The 16,275-nt window shown below is 42.4% G+C and overlaps 1 protein-coding gene across 1 annotated transcript in view; it reads left to right on the top strand.

Moving 5' to 3' along the window:
- Positions 1-4,932: 4,932 nt before the first annotated feature.
- The window catches only part of LOC141258965 (alpha-1,4-N-acetylglucosaminyltransferase-like), a 95,621-nt gene continuing 84,278 nt past the window's right edge, over positions 4,933-16,275 (top strand). The window contains exon 1 of the mRNA XM_073674294.1: positions 4,933-5,114. The gene's annotated coding sequence lies outside the window, so the exon portion shown is untranslated. The remainder of the gene's footprint in view (positions 5,115-16,275) is intronic.

Raw genomic sequence — 16,275 nt, 5'->3', positions numbered from 1 at the left:
TCATGGCCTCACCTCGGCACTATGAACTCTCCCGATGTAGAAGCCAGGGCCCGCTCAATGACTGCTTTTTTTATGTGGATTGGATGCGCTTAATTGCATGTTATTTCTGAAACCCCATTGCAGATTAGGCCACTGCCCATCTCTGTAGTCATGAAATTAAAGAGCAAAGAAAGATGTTTGTGTGTCGGAGCACCACCGACCAGTGTGAGCTGATGTTGGACGGGCTGCTGCAATTGCTTATGCGCTAAGCTGCATTAGAGGACTTCCTGGGAGAAATGGCAGCTGGAGTAGATATGGTTTCCCAAAAGTCAGTCCTTTCACCGAGCTAAAAAATATGGCTGTGGTGAAATACAACTCACTGACAAGCTGTGGACTGGCTCCATACTGTTCCTGGCCACATTCACTTGTCCAGGTAAGTGTACTGGGGAGGGCATGGGTAATGTTATAGGACCCGTGCTTGTGGTAGGCAGAGACGACACCGGGACAAATAGTGGCAGCTGGGGACCGAGTATGGACACCCGGCCGCCGCCGCCATAATGATGTGGACAGCTTCCGCCTCCATGAGTCTAAAATGCCACATTTCAAGTACAAGCAGCTGTCAAAAATTTTGCAGTATAGTATTGCAGCTGGTGGGTGCTTGGCTGGCTGCATACTTGTGCTTGCATTCCAAGGAATGGGGTAGGAACAACTGAACGCAGCCCTGGGACAAGGACGTGGATGGTGATTGTTGCAAGTCTGCAAAGACAGAGGCATCTTCGCATGTGCCAAGGATCACTTGTGATGGGCACACTTTTAGGCAGTGACCTGGGAGTCAGAGATGCTTCCATGAGCCTTCCCCATGCTGATCCCATGTTTTTTTCTGCACTGTATGCATGTGTCTGATGATGTGTCACACACCACATGGTCAGATAAGGTTGTAAAATGTTAAAATGACATTTCCCAGTGAATGCATTTGTCTTGGTTGAAAGCAATGCAAAAGAGAAAAAACGCCTCAAAAACGCTACGTGTGAACATAGCCCAAGGTGTGGAGGAGCATTTTTGTTTTTGGTTATTTATTTTGCATTATATACAAGTCATTACCCTGGAAAGGATGTTCCTTAACATTTTTCCCTGGAAAATCCATTTTAGTTTCGTTTTATTGTGAGTCCGTAAAAGTGGCGTAATACCTTTGATAACGTTGTTGACAGCAGTAACCTGGGCATCTGAAATGCTTCCAGGGTTCTTCCCCATGCTAATCCCATATCATTTGAGCACTGTTTCCATCGATTCGGACAATTTTTATGCCCTCTGCAGACCGCCGAGGAAACAGCCGGAAAAATGCTCACGTTTCCTATCGACTTACATTGGGCTCGTTACTCGGTCCGAGCACTCAAGCATTCCAATTTGGTCCACCTGAGAACAATGAATACTCGAGCATTTTAGTGCTCACTCATCACTAGTAAACACCCATACGAACCTGAAGGCAATATTAATATTGCAAATTTATCCCTAAAGACCATATTCCTGGTAGCAATAACATCAGCTAAGAGAATAGGGGAAATACAGGCCCTATCAATACAGGACCCTTACCTACAAGTTCTTGATGATCGCATAAAACTCTTATTCAATCCAACATTTATGCCAAAAGTTGTCTCCACTCAGAACTTAAATCAGGAAGTGGTTTTACCCTCATTTTGCCATCACCCAAAAAAAAAAAAACAGAAATAGCAGTTCCTACATTCATTAGATGTAAGACAATCTGTCATAAATTACCTCCAGACCACTAGTGATTGGAGACAGGATTCAAACCTATTTGTCCAGCATGGAGGGAATAATAGAGTGAAGAAAGCTTCAAAGCAGACTATAGCTAGATGGATTACATCCACAATAAGGGCAGTCTATGCTTAGGAAAATATGGCTCCTCCTATGGGTTTAAAAGCCCATTGTACCAGAGCAGTCTCCACCTCCTGGGCAGATTGAGCAGGGGCTTCAGTTGAACAGATCTGTGGGGCAGCCACATGATCTAGTATAAATACCTTTTGTAAGCAATAAAAGTTAGATGTTTTCTCAGGGCATCAGCTAGCCTTTGGTAGAAAAGTTCTACAGGCAGTGGTCCCGTCCTAGGATATGCCATGCTTTGATATTCTCCATAGTGCCATCAGGATGGACGTCCTGGAAAGTCGGAATTAGACTTACCAGTAAAAATGTTTCCAGGAGCCCATCCTGACGGCACATGTAGTTTCCTCCCATATTGATTTCTAATGCTTTGTGAAGTAACAGTGAATGGAGATTCAGTAAATAGTAAACTTGCATCCATCCTGGTGTGGTACTTGAAAAAATGCTGAGGGGTTTGGGTGGGAGGGGGCTTTTAACCGATCGCGTTTCCTGTCCCTGTAAGGATATGAAGGACGTCCTTCATAGTGCCATCAGGATGGACTCCTGGAAACATAATTACCGTTAAGTCTAATTCAGGCTTTTTCATTCAATTTTATATTTATTAGCTAAATACATGTACAGTAAAATAGACACGCACTGCACTAATTAAATATCTCACTGACAGATTTATTTCTATCTATTTTGACGGTTCACAATGTGAATTTATTGTAATCGGTTGATGAAATGTTTTTTTTTTTCCTGACCTCAATTCCAGGAGAGAAAAAAATTGCAGATGAACACTGCCTGATTTAATAACATTGGTGTTAGTGCGATACAATTTTTTTCTCACATTGTACTCGCTGATTTAATATGCAGATGTGGGCGTACCCTTAATGGAGCTATTTATTACTCTCAGGAGAATGTGTATAATTAATTAATGGCTGCTGTGGCATTATACTCAAGTCAAAAGCAGTCTTGTGTCATTATTTAAATACATTTCATGGGAGTGTGGAGTAAAGTTTCGGTGCTAAGAAGTTGACAAGCGACCGGATCCCTCATCAAATGGTCAAGGGTTTATAATATACAACCCCTGGCAAAATTATGGAATCACCGGGCTCGGAGGATGTTCATTCTGTTGTTAAATGTTGTTGAAAAAAAAGCAGATCACAGACATAGCACAAAACTAAAGTCATTTCAAATGGCAACTTTAGGGCTTTAAGAAACACTAAAAGAAATTAAGATAAAAAATGTGGTACTCAGTAAGGGTAAGTTTTTTTCAGACCAAGCAGAGGGAAAAATTATGGAATCACTCAATTCTGAGGAAAAAATTATGGAATCATGAAAAACAAACACACAAAAGAACACTCTAATACATCACTAGTATTTTGTTGCACCACCTCTGGCTTTAATAACAGCTTGCAGTCTCTGAGGCATGGACTTAATGAGTGACAAACAGTACTCTTCATCAATCTGACTCCACCTTTCTCTGATTGTTGTTGCCAGATCAGCTTTGCAGGTTGAAGCCTTGTCATGGACCATTTTCTTCAACTTCCTCCAAAGATTTTCAATTGGATTAAGATCTGGACTATTTGCAGGCCATGACATTGACCTTATGTGTCTTCTTTCAAGGAATGTTTTTAAAGTTTTTGCTCTATGGCAGGATGTATTATCATCTTGAAAAATGATGTCATCATCGCCAAACATCCTTTCAATTGATGGGATAAGAAAACTGTCCAAAATATCAATGTAAACTTGGGCATTTATTGAATATGTAATGACGGCCATCTCCCCAGTGCCTTTACCTGACATGCGGCCCCATATCATCAATGACTGTGGAAATTTGCATGTTCTCTTTATGCAGTCATCTTTATAAATCTCATTGGAATGGCACAAAACAAAAGTTCCAGCATCATCACCTTGCCCAATGCAGATTCGCGATTCATCACTGAATCACAGTTGATTTTTTTAAAACCTTTGGCAGACAATGTGCATCTTTCTCAACATGTTTTTCGCAGGCTTGTTAACTATTTGCAACTAGGGATTCGAGCTGCAACCCGAAGTACATTTTACTGTCCTGGTTCGGTGCCGAATAAAGTTTGCTAAAAGGCTGCACTGCAGCCAGTCAACAAGCTTTTATGCTGTGGGCACTTCCGGAGCCATCACAACCATACTAAGTTTTGTCATGGCTGTGATTCGCCAGCACAACACATGCCCCTGCCTGTATAAATCATGGGTGGCACCACCATTGTGCTTTGACTAGTGTAGGAACAGTGTAAAATAAATAAATTTAAAAAAATTACATGGGGTCCCCCCTATTTTTAATAACCAGCCAATGGAAAGCGGAAAACTGTGAGCTGGTCTTATTATGCTGGGAAAGGGCAAATGTCCATGGACCTTCCCATCCTATTAATATCAGCCTCTGCTGGTTATTAAAAATGGGGGACTCCCAAAAAAGTGATGTGGGATTCCCCCTATTATTAATAACCAGCTAAGGAAAAACAAACAGCTTGGGGCTGATAGTAATAGGCTGGAAAGGTCCATGAATATTGGCCCCTTCTCAGCATTATAAGAACAACCTTCTGCCGGCCCAAAATTGGCGCATCCATTAGTTGCACCAATTTTGACACTTAGCCTTGGCTCTTCCCAATTGCTGTAGTGCAATGTTCTGAGAATTGTAAAAAGCCAAAAGACTGTCATTTCAGATTGGCTGGAATAGAAAGACACCAGCCAAATCTTTAAAATTTGACAACCAACTAGACGTCCGAGTTAAAGGTAGATGTGAAATTTCGATAACAAGGTTATTAAAAAGTATAATTTTAATCAAACTGTAATAATTATATTTTATTATTTACTCACTTTGTATTATCCATTTTCTTTTTCTCCCCTTCCTTCAAGTACACTTAATATAAATGAGGCTAAAAATAAAATTTATTTTTAGGGGTCTCAGAAACAAAACACTTTCTTTATAAATGAGACAGTTTCAGGTCTCAGTATATCATTCAAAAAATTCCAACATGTAACTTGTACCTTAATGCAGACTTAGCAGAAAACTCTGGGCAGGACTGGGTGGAGCTGCACAATCAACTTTCTTTCAAAAGTTAAATCAGACTATAAAACATCACAATCTACTTTAGTCTTTGAAAGAAAAACACAGTAGAAGGATTTGATATCAAAACTTCCAGCATTGCCTATGTGATAACTAGGAGTACAAACACCATATTGGAAGTTCGTGGACACTGAAGTGACGAGTCGTCATATCGGTAAGTGATGAGACGAACAGGGCACAAAACACCTATAATGCTACACACTGTCTTCATGAAAACAGCAGAGCTACAGAAAAGATGAATAGGTTTGCTTGTCCAACAATATAGAAAATTGAGATAGATAGATATATATATATGAATGCTGTTTTTTTTTATTTGTAAATCAAGCTCACTGAATCAGACTATAAAGCCATGCTGCATTATTCATAACAAGTGTAAATACATGGTAACTGGCCTAAGAGACATTTTTTAAAATTTGATAGCTCAATAGTCTCGGCACGGGTTAGTGAATGTGCACACTTCACATTATTTTCCATGTTTTTAAGGTGTTTTTCTCTGACTTTTTTGCGACAGAAAACGCAGCATTTTACTGTCCTAGCAAAGTGAATGAGATTTATGAAATCTCGTGCACATGTTGCTTAAATTTTGTCTGAAAATTTGAAGCAGTCTTAAATCTGCAGCATGTCAATAGTTTCTGCATTTTGGCAGCAATTTTTACACAATAAAAACATCAGCAATAAAAACACATCAAAAACACTGCGATGTTCATTTTTTTATGCTGTTTTTTTTTTGCAAGAGACACAGAACTGTCTGCAGCAAACACTTAATGTGTGAACATACCCTTAGAGTTGAAATGAAAGTATTTAATTAAATAATCAAATAAAAATCTCTACAGAGACTAGGTAGCATATCACAAAAGCTTTTACATTCCTTTATCTTTAATCTTTTATAACTTCAGCAATCGGTTGTCAGACGAAGGTCCAAAAGCATGAACCGAAACGTCACAGATCTTTATTGGATTGTTTGATAAAATGCTTTCATTACTTCAACCCTAAGAAATGCAGAGTTTATTGAACTATTAGATGTTACAGATTGGAAACCTATTCAGGCACCAACCTAGTAGAGAGAAGGGTTGCTTTATTGTAAAGTGTCGGATGCTTTGATGTAACGGTTGATCAAATTATAGAAGGAACTTCGGCACACCAAAGAGTAATGCAGTATAAATTTATTATAACCCCACGTGACAAGGCAGATAATGATGAGTGAGTGTATTCGTTACTATTCGCACGGATAGTACGGAATTCGGGTTACTCGTTATATTGCGAGTATTTGTGTACTCGCCTCCCTATATTCGGATGTCCCGCCCTGCAGTTTTGGCACCTCCTTTGCAGCCACTAAACATGCTGGGCTTCGTAACCAATCACAGTAATGCCGCAGACATCTTGGTTGTGGCATTACTGTGATTGGCTGGCCGCCCAGAGTCATAGGGTCTATTTAAGCCCTGACGCCGCCGTTTTGTGCACATTGCGTCCGGAGCCTGCATTCTACAAGCATAGGGAGAGATCACTGAGCTGATAGGGAGAATGTTTAGGCCTCTTGATAAAACAAAAGCCCTCTTAAAGGGCTACCTGCAGTGTATACTAGTTCAGTGTACAGTAGAGAGGGAGAGATACTCGAGCAAGGACAATTTAAAGGAGCTGCTCACTAGCTCCATAATACCATAAAAAAAAAAGCTCTTTTCAGAGCTGAAGGCACACAACAAAGTCAGAGTACAGGGAGGGAGAGATTGTGTATTAGGTAGAGAGAGGTTAAAGTGTTCTTCCAGTGTCCATCTTAAAACAGCTCTTGTCGGAGGCAAAGCAATATTTTTCCAGCACACAGAGTAGTAGCATTTTGTGCTGCTTTTTTTTTTTTCAAAGCACTGGTCTATTTTCCCCGCTGTTTTACGGGTCAGAGCCTGGCTTCTGCTGTTCACATTAGTCCACTTAAAAAGGAGGTTAGTGCCCAACGCAAAGCAGTATTCCAAACAATTCCTACTGCCTGCTACCAAGCAAGCACCAGGCCATTTTCCCTGCTGTTTTAGGGGTGACAGCCTGCCTTCTGTCCACATTAGTCCACTTAAAAAGGCGTTTAGTGCCCTACACAAAGCAGTAGTCCACACATTTCCTATTGCCTGCTATTAAGCATGCACCAGGCCATTTTCTCTGCTGTTTTTGTGGTCACAGCCTGCCTCCTGCTGTCCACATTAGTCTACTTAAAAAGGCAGTTAGTGCCCAACGCAAAGCAGCAGTCCAAGCATTTCCTACTGCCTGCTACCAAGCACGCCCCAGGCCATTTTCCCGGCTGTTTTTGGGGTGACAGCCTGCCTTCTATCCACCAGGCAATTTTACCCACTATTTTAGAAGCCACCATCCCAAGGGCCACCAATCACAAATAATAGGCTGTAGTAAGAATACTGTCCTGGTTTGTCCACTGCACAATGTGCATAGGGTTTGTAAAAATTTGCCCTATGGGCTGAGTCATGGTTGACGCAGGAAGCCACCATCCCAAGGGCCTCCAATCATAAATAGTAGTTAGGCTGGAGTAGGAATGCTGTCCTGGTTTGTCCACTGCACAATGTGCATAGGGTTTGTAAAAATTAGCCCTGTGGGCTGAGTCATGGTTGACACAGGAAGCCACCATCCCAACGGCCTCCAATCACAAATAGTAGTTAGGCTGGAGTAGGAATACGGTCCTGGTTTGTCCACTGCACAATGTGCATGGGGTTTGTAAAAATTAGCCCTATGTGCTGAATCATGGTTGATGAAGGAAAGAAACAGGTTTTTATGGGAAGAGGGTGACGTTAACAGCAGTAGCATGAATCTGCATTTTTTGTGAATTTAATCAGAGTAAGTCTGTCTGTATTTTCCGTGGAGAGGCGTGTGTGCCTATCAGTGATGATTGCCCCAGCAGAACTGAAAACACGCTCTGACACAACACTAGCAGCCAGGCAGGCCAGCACCTCCAAGGCATATAAGGAGAGGTCGGGCCAAGTGTTCAGCTTAGTCACCCAATAATTAAAGGGAACTGAAGCGTCAAAAAGGACGCACGTATTGTCACTTAAGTACCCCTTCACCATGTTCTGCACCTTATCCCTCATTGGCATTGTTACAGGCACAGATAGCCCTTGCTGTTGTGCTGGTTTATTGAAAATTGCCCAACATTTTCCCCCCACCTCTGTTGGAGCTGGTGTTCGTGTCTCTCCCCATTATCCCTTGGTGTTAAAAAGAGCCGGTGCCTCTGCCACAGCATTGTCTGAGGGTGATGTTTTCAGCAACTGATCTACAACTGCCCTCTTGAACTATTCCATTGTAAAACTCTTTGGTGACTCCAAAAGGAGAGGAGGAAATTTCTCCTTGAACCGTGGATCAAGAAAGGTGGTCAACCAGTACAGGTCACTCTTGTCACCTGCACCATAAAAACATCTCCAGAATCCGACCTTTTCTCACCTTTGAAATTGCTAAAACTTTTACTGTCGCTATTATTCACTCTAGTCTGGACTACAGCAACTCTCTTCTGATTGGTCTCCCTCTTACCAAACTTTCTCTTCTCCAATCCATCCTGAATGCGGCAGCCAGGGTCGTATTTCAGTCCAGCCGCATCACCGATGCCTCCTTCTTGTGCCAGTAATTACATTGGTTGCCCATTTGCTACAGGGTCCAATATAAACTCATCACTCTCACCCACAAAGCTCTCCAAAGTTCTGCACCGCCTTATATCTCCTCTCTCATTTCGGTCTATCGTCGTACACGTGCCCTCCGTTCTACAAATGACCTAAGACTAACATCTCTCAAAATTCGAACCTCGCACCTCCGACTCCAAGACTTCTCTCGTGCTGCACCAGTTCTCTGATATGCTCTAACCCAAATGATCCGACTGATGCCTAGCCCCCACGTCTTCAAGCGTGCTTTAAAAACCCATCTCTTTAAACAAGCCTACCTCCTCAACTACTCAGTAAACTAACTTTCCCCTGTTCACTCCTTCTAAATATTATTCAGAATCTGCACCCTACTATTCATCTGTCTCCACACCCTCCATGCACACGATAACTGCACTCAATACTTGATTATTCCACTTAAGCATACAGGCTGATCACCGGATCATGCAGCTTTACATGAAAGTCCCTATTTATTATAATTGCCAGACCTGAAATAACAAGCACTTTTCACCTATTGTGTCCACCCATTTCTTTGTAGAATCTAAGCTTGCGAGCAGGGACCTCACTCCTAATATAACTGTTTTTAAACTGTTTTACCTTGTATTGAATTTATTGTATGTACATGTTCTCGCTTAATTGTAAAGTGCTGCGGAATATGTTGGCGCAATGTGTATCACGCGAGGGTTTTGCCACAGACACTTGCACATGAACTGTGCCATGTGGGCCAAGCTGCAAAAAGGCAAATGTTCTGTGTCCCCTACAGTAGAAACAGTACCCATTCTCTCTTCACGCTGACTCGCCTCCTCCTCTTCGACCTCCTCCTCTCCAGCCCATTCAGGCTAGACAGACATGAAGCTTGGGTTGGGTGTCCTCTCTGTAGCATTACGAGTCCCCTCGGTAGTACAGAAAAACGAGTCATCTCCCTCCTCATTCTCCTCATCTTCCTCCTCATCACCCAATGAAAAATTGTTTCTTAATCTTTTTGGCCGGTAAATGCAATTTAGGTTAGGTTTGGTAGTTGTTTTTGTGTGTCTGTAAAAGTGGCGTAATACTGCGACAAACTTATTCCCAGAAGCCATATGTGAGTCAGAAATGCATGCAGGCATATTCCCCAGGCTCTTCCCATTCTGTTTCATCACTTTCCCATCCATTTCAGCCTTTTCCTCAGGCCCCCAGAACCCTTTGTGGGGTCCTGCAGAAAATAACTCGCATTTCCCATTGACTTTCATTGTACTCGATATTCGGAACGAATACACGATTATTACAAAGTACTCGTTACGAGTATAGCGATTACGAATATTACGGTACTCGCTCATCACTAAAGGCAGATAAATTAAATCAATGTTTCAACCTCACTAGGTCTTTCTCAAGGTATATCTTCGTGTCTAGGTATTGAAAGAGAAAGAGGAGATATTCTCTGATCAGGTGAAAATCCCTGTTATGAGTTGGGATTCAAGGATACAAAGATGCAGTGTAGAATACCACCAACTTATCCATGAGTGCCGTATACCTACTCAAACAAATTTTTTAAATGTGGTTATGCCAGCATCATCTAATTGCTTAACCGGCCTGCCCCAATGCAGAGTCAGTGTCAGTCAGGGCTGGGGGGTTACAGCCTCTGCTGTCTATACTAAAAACAGTGACTTAATACGTGCTAGCGCCGCCCCTGTGACTGAAACCAGAATGCTGGCGGGTGGGATAAAGTTCATTTTCTCCCTGCAACGTTCAGCTAAGTGTGGGCACCAGGCAGGTTCACAACGGTATTAACCTGCAGATTAACCCAATATCTGCAGATTAATAGCATTTTTTTTCTGATGCCACGTTCCCTTTAATCTCTCTATCTTTCTTTTCAGATGAGGCCCTTGGTTGGGCAGAGGTGATAATAATCAACCCCTTAAAGATCAGTTACATTTATTTCAAGGCATGGAAGAGGGTTAAAGAAGTCCTGTCTCCTCCGGCGCGTCTGCAGACGTGCTTCCCCCCCAGCCCCCAACCCTCACACCACCAGCAGATAGGAACAAAAGTACAGATACAAGACAAGAAATATTAAGAGGGCTTGATTGTCTTATGGTCCATAAAGACAGACTAAGGATAACACACAATTACATGGGTCCATTTTATTCTGGCCGCACAGATAAAAAATGGCAATAAAAGTTTATGGGTTCATGAAAAGTTCATATAGCACATGGATGTCATCAGTGTACCAACTGTGGGCTGTCTGTATTTAACATTGCAAATTATAGGAGAAACTTTGTAATTAATTAATTCATTTATTCATAATTGAAAAATACTGATTCTCATTGAAAAAGAAACTCAGAACGAATGTGGCACTATTCACCTTAGGATTTCTTAAATACATCCAATTTCAGTGAAAAATCTGTTCCAAAAAATAAATTTAAGTTCTCAAAGAATTTCTTTGGATGTATTTAAGAAATCCTAAGGTGACTAGCACCACATTCGTTTGGAGTTTATTTTTCACTCAGAATTTACTACCTATGTACATCCTAATCAGGATCAGTACATACCGTACAGACCAAAAGTTTGGACACACCTTCTCATTTAAAGATTTTTCTGTATTTTCTTGACTATGAAAATTGTACATTCACACTGAAGGCATCAAAACTATGAATTAACACATGTGGAATTATATACTTAACAAAAAAGTGTGAAACAACTGAAAATATGTCTTATATTCTAGGATCTTCAAAGTAGCCACCTTTTGCTTTGATGACGAGGGCCAACAGCCCGAAATACCGTGTCTGCAAATTGAGATTCTGATTTGGCTTTTATCCTAAGTCATATTGCACGACTCGTTAAAGGGTTGATTGTGACTTGTAGGATTGCTGATTCCAATAGGTGGCGCTATAGAGTACAAGTCCTCTTTTATTCTGAAGAGGCAATTTGCATATTAAATTTCCCAGAGGAGCATTGCATGGCGAATAAGCCTCCTTACCTTGATGTGCCAGAGCTGGTGTGTCACTCTCCATAAGGAGAAACGCTACCCCTTAGACCTCAGTCCAGAGCCTCTCACCTAGCCAAATCAGAACTCATACTTTGCACTGAAGAGGGCCAACTGCCCGAAACACTGTGTCTGCAAATTGAGATTCTGATTTGGCTTTTATCCTAAGTCATATTGCAAGACTCGTTAAAGGGCTGATTGTGACTTGTAGGATTGCTGCTTCCAATAGGTGGCGCTACAGAGTACAAGTCCTCTTTTATTCTGAAGAGGAAATTTGCATGACTGCTATGCACACTTTTGGCATTCTCTTGATGAGCTTCAAAAGGCAGTCACCGGAAATGGTCTTCCAACAATCTTGAAGGCGTTCCCAGAGATGCTTAGCACTTGTTGGCCCTTTTGCCTTCACTCTGCGGTCCAGTTAACCCCAAACCATCTCGATTGGGTTCAGATCTGGTGACTGAGGCCAGGTCATCTGGCATAGCACCCCATCACTCTCTTTCTTGGTCAAATAGCCCTTACACAGCCTGGAGGTGTATTTGGGGTCATTGTCCTGTTGAAAAATAAATGATGGTCCAACTAAACGCAAATGGATGGAATAGCATGCCGCTGCAAGATGCTGTGGTAGCCATGCTGGTTCAGTATGCCTTCAATTTTGAATAAATCCCCAACAATGTCACCAGCAAAGCACCCCCACACCATCACACCTCCTCCTCCATGCTTCACGGTGGAAACCAGGCATGTAGAGTCCATCCGTTCACCTTTTCTGCGTCGCACAAAGACACGGTGGTTGGAACCATTAGACCAGATTTCCACTAGTCTAATGTCCATTCCTTGTGTTCTTTAGCCCAAACAAGTCTCTTCTGCTTGTTGCCTGTCCTTAGCAGTGGTTTCCTAGCAGCTATATAACCATGAAGGCCTGCTGCACAAAGTCTACTCTTAACAGTTGTTGAAGAGATGTGTTTGCTGCTAGAACTCTGTGTGGCATTGACCTGGTCTCTAATCTGAGCTGCTGTAACCTGTGATTTCTGAGGCTGGTGACTTGGATAAAGTTATCCTCAGAAGCAGAGGTGACTCTTGGTCTTCCTTTCCTGGGGCGGTCCTCATGTGAGCCAGTTTCTTTGTAGCGCTTGATGGTTTTTGCAACTGCACTTGGGGACACTTTCAAAGTTTTCCCAATTTTTCGCACTGACTGACCTTTATTTCTTAAAGTAATGATGACCACTTGTTTTTCTTTACTTAGCTGCTTTTTTCTTGCCATAATACAAATTCTAACAGTCTATTCAGTAGGACTATCAGCTGTGTATCCACCAGACTTCTGCACAACACAACTGATGGTCCCAACCCCATTTATAAGGCAAGAAATACCACTTATTAAAACTGACAGGGCACACCTGTGAAGTGATAACCATTTCCGGTGACTACCTCTTGAAGCTCATCAAGAGAATGCCAAGAGTGTGCAAAGCAGTCATCAAAGCAAAAGGTGGCTACTTTGAAGAACCTAGAATATAAGACATATTTTCAGTTGTTTCTCCCTTTTTTGTTAAGTATATAATTCCACATGTGTTAATTCATAGTTTTAATGCCTTCAGTGTGAATGTACAATTTTCATAGTTATGAAAATACAGAAAAATCTTTAAATGAGAAGGTGTGTCCAAACTTTTGGTCTGTACTGTAGTTCTCCAAAGTGAGCTGCACACCTTATTGGACTATACTAGACATGGAGGAGAGGTGCCCAAAGAATTGATTCCTTGAGAATCTCAATGTGCATTTCTTACTGATTAAAGGTGAGCATAACCACAACAAAAATATTTTTTTACTGTTGGTAAAAACATATTACGCTTAGAGGAAGTGCTGCAGTTGTCTTTCTTCCCTCTCTTCCTTTTAGGGTTCTTCTAAAGGTGAAAAATACTGATGACACACTGACCAAACACTGATGACACATGGATCCAATTTTTTTTTTCTTGCATACATGAAAAATATAGATGGGCGCAGCCGGCAGGAGAGGCGCAGTTGGGTCGCCTAATGCAGCGATTCAAAGTGTCTCCTCCAGCAGCTGTATTCTGCCGTCCCCCGGATTAGGATTTGGCCGTTATCTGTGCCAACTCAGAGGAGCTGCAGTGCACCGGCTCCCAGTGATTGTACTCGTGTCTTTCAGATGCGAGTACAATTGAAGCTCTGAACTCTGGGTCAAAGCGACGCCAGAAACGTGATCAGGTCATGTGAAGAACATGGGCGGTAAGTGCTCCACACTGGAGCTAAAGACACCGAAGATTACTTGTGGAAGGACACTTTCTGTGTGTGGGGCGTGTATGTACTGTGGAGGGTATATACTCTGTGTGTGTGTGCGTGTGTGTGGGAGGGTGTATTTACTGTGGGTGGTATATACTCTGTGTGTGGGGGGTGTATTTACTGTGGGGTATATACTCTGTGTGTGTGGTGGCTGTATTTACTGTGGGGGTATATACTCTGTGTGGGGGGGTGTATTTACTGTGGAGGGTATATACTCTGTGTGTGTGGGGTGTATTTACTGTGGGGGTATATACTCTGTGTGTGGAGGGGTGTATTTACTGTGGGGGTATATACTCTGTGTGTGTAGGGGTGTATTTACTGTGGGGGTATATACTCTGTGTGTGGGGGGTGTATTTACTGTGGGTTTATATACTGTGTGTGTGGGAGAGTGTATTTACTGTGGGGTGTATATACTCTGTGTGTGGGGGGATGTTTTTACTGTGGAGGGTATATACTCTGTGTGGGGGTGTATTTACTGCGGGTTAATCTATTTTGTGGGGGGTGTATTTACTGTGGGGGTTATATACTTTGTGTGTGTGGGAGGTGTTTTTACTGTAGAGGGTATATACTTTGTGCGTCGGGGGTGTATTTACTGTGGAGGGTATATACTCTGTGTGTGGAAGGGTGTATTTACTGTGGGGATATATACTCTGTGTGTGGGGGGGTGTATTTACAGTGGGTGGTATATAATCTGTGTGTGGGGGGTGTATTTACTCTGGGGCTATATACTCTGTGTGTGTGAGGGGTATATCTACTGTGGGGGTATATACTCTGTCTGAGTGGGGGTGTATTTACTGTGGAGGCTATATACTCTCTGTGTGTGTGTGGGGGTGTCTTTACTGTGTGGTTCGGATATACCCTGTGTGTGTGTGGGTGTGTGTTTACTGTGGGGTTATGTACTGTGTGTGTGTGGGGGAGTGTTTTTACTGTGGAGTATATACTCTGTGTATGTGTGGATGGGTATATAGATTCTATGTGTTTGGGCGGGTGTATTTACTATGGATGGTATATACTCTCTGTGTGGGGGGGTGTATTTACTGTGGGGATATATTCTCTGTGTGTGGGGGGGTGTATTTACTGTGGGTGGTATATACTCTCTCTGTGTGTGTGGGGGTGTCTTTACTGTGTGGTTCGGATATACCCTGTGTGTGTGTGGGTGTGTGTTTACTGTGGGGTTATATACTGTGTGTGTGTGGGGGAGTGTTTTTACTGTGGAGTATATACTCTGTGTATGTGTGGATGGGTATATAGATTCTATGTGTTTGGGCGGGTGTATTTACTATGGATGGTATATACTCTGTGTGTGGGGGGGTGTATTTACTGTGGGGATATATTCTCTGTGTGTGGGGGGGTGTATTTACTGTGGGTGGTATATACTCTGTCTGAGTGGGGGTGTATTTACTGTGGGGCTATATACTCTGTGTGTGTGAGGGGTGTATCTACTGTGGGGGTATATACTCTGTCTGTGTGGGGGGTATATTTACTGTGGGGCTATATACTCTGTGTGTGTGAGGGGTGTATCTACTGTGGGGGTATATACTCTGTCTGAGTGGGGGTGTATTTACTGTGGAGGCTATATACTCTGTGTGTGTGTGTGGAGGGGTGTATTTACTGTGGGGGGGATATACTGTGTGTGTGAGGGGCTGGACAGACATCTGTCTGAGATGATCTAGTGAATCCTGCTTTGAGCAGGGGGTTGGACCAGATGACCCAGGAGGTCCCTTCCAACTCTACCATTCTATGATTCTATGATTCTATGATTCTATGTATTTACTGTGGGGTGAGGGTATATACAGTGTGTGTGTGTGGAGGGTGTATTTACTGTCGGAGTATATACTCAGTATGAGGGGTGTATTTAATGTGGGGGTATATACTCTATGTGTGTTTGGGGTGTATTTACTGTGGGGGGTATATACTCTGTGTGAGGAGGTGTATTTACTGTGGGGGTATATACTGTGTGTGTGTGTGTGTGTAGGGGTATATTTGCTGTGGGGGTGCATTTCCTGTGGAGGATATATAGTCTGTTTGTGTTTCAGGGAGTATTTACTGTGAGAGGTATATACTGTATGTATGGGGGTGTATTTACTGTGGGGTGGGGGTATATACTGTATGTGTGGGGGTGTATTTACTGTTGTAGGTATATACTCTGTGTGGGGGGTGCATTTACTGTTAGGGTATATATTCTGTGTGTGTAGGGGGGTTTATTTACTGTGAGGAGTAAATACTGTGTGCATGTCGGAGGTGTATTTACTGTGAGGTAGAGGTATATACTGTGTTTGTGAGGGTGAAATTACTGTAGGGGTTGTCACAGAGCCACTGATGTTATATATGAGGGGAAGTATGTATACTGTTAGCCTGTGTGAACTGAAACCTACAAACTTTCTGCCAGCATGTTATATGCTGGGGGTTAACTCTCTTAAAGGGTCTGTTTT

The sequence above is a fragment of the Phyllobates terribilis genome, unplaced genomic scaffold (assembly GCF_046119375.1).
Source record: "Phyllobates terribilis strain yellow unplaced genomic scaffold, ASM4611937v1 Scaffold_3__8_contigs__length_932513732, whole genome shotgun sequence".
Lineage (NCBI taxonomy): Eukaryota > Metazoa > Chordata > Amphibia > Anura > Dendrobatidae > Phyllobates > Phyllobates terribilis.
This window is presented reverse-complemented; position numbering and strand designations above follow the sequence as displayed.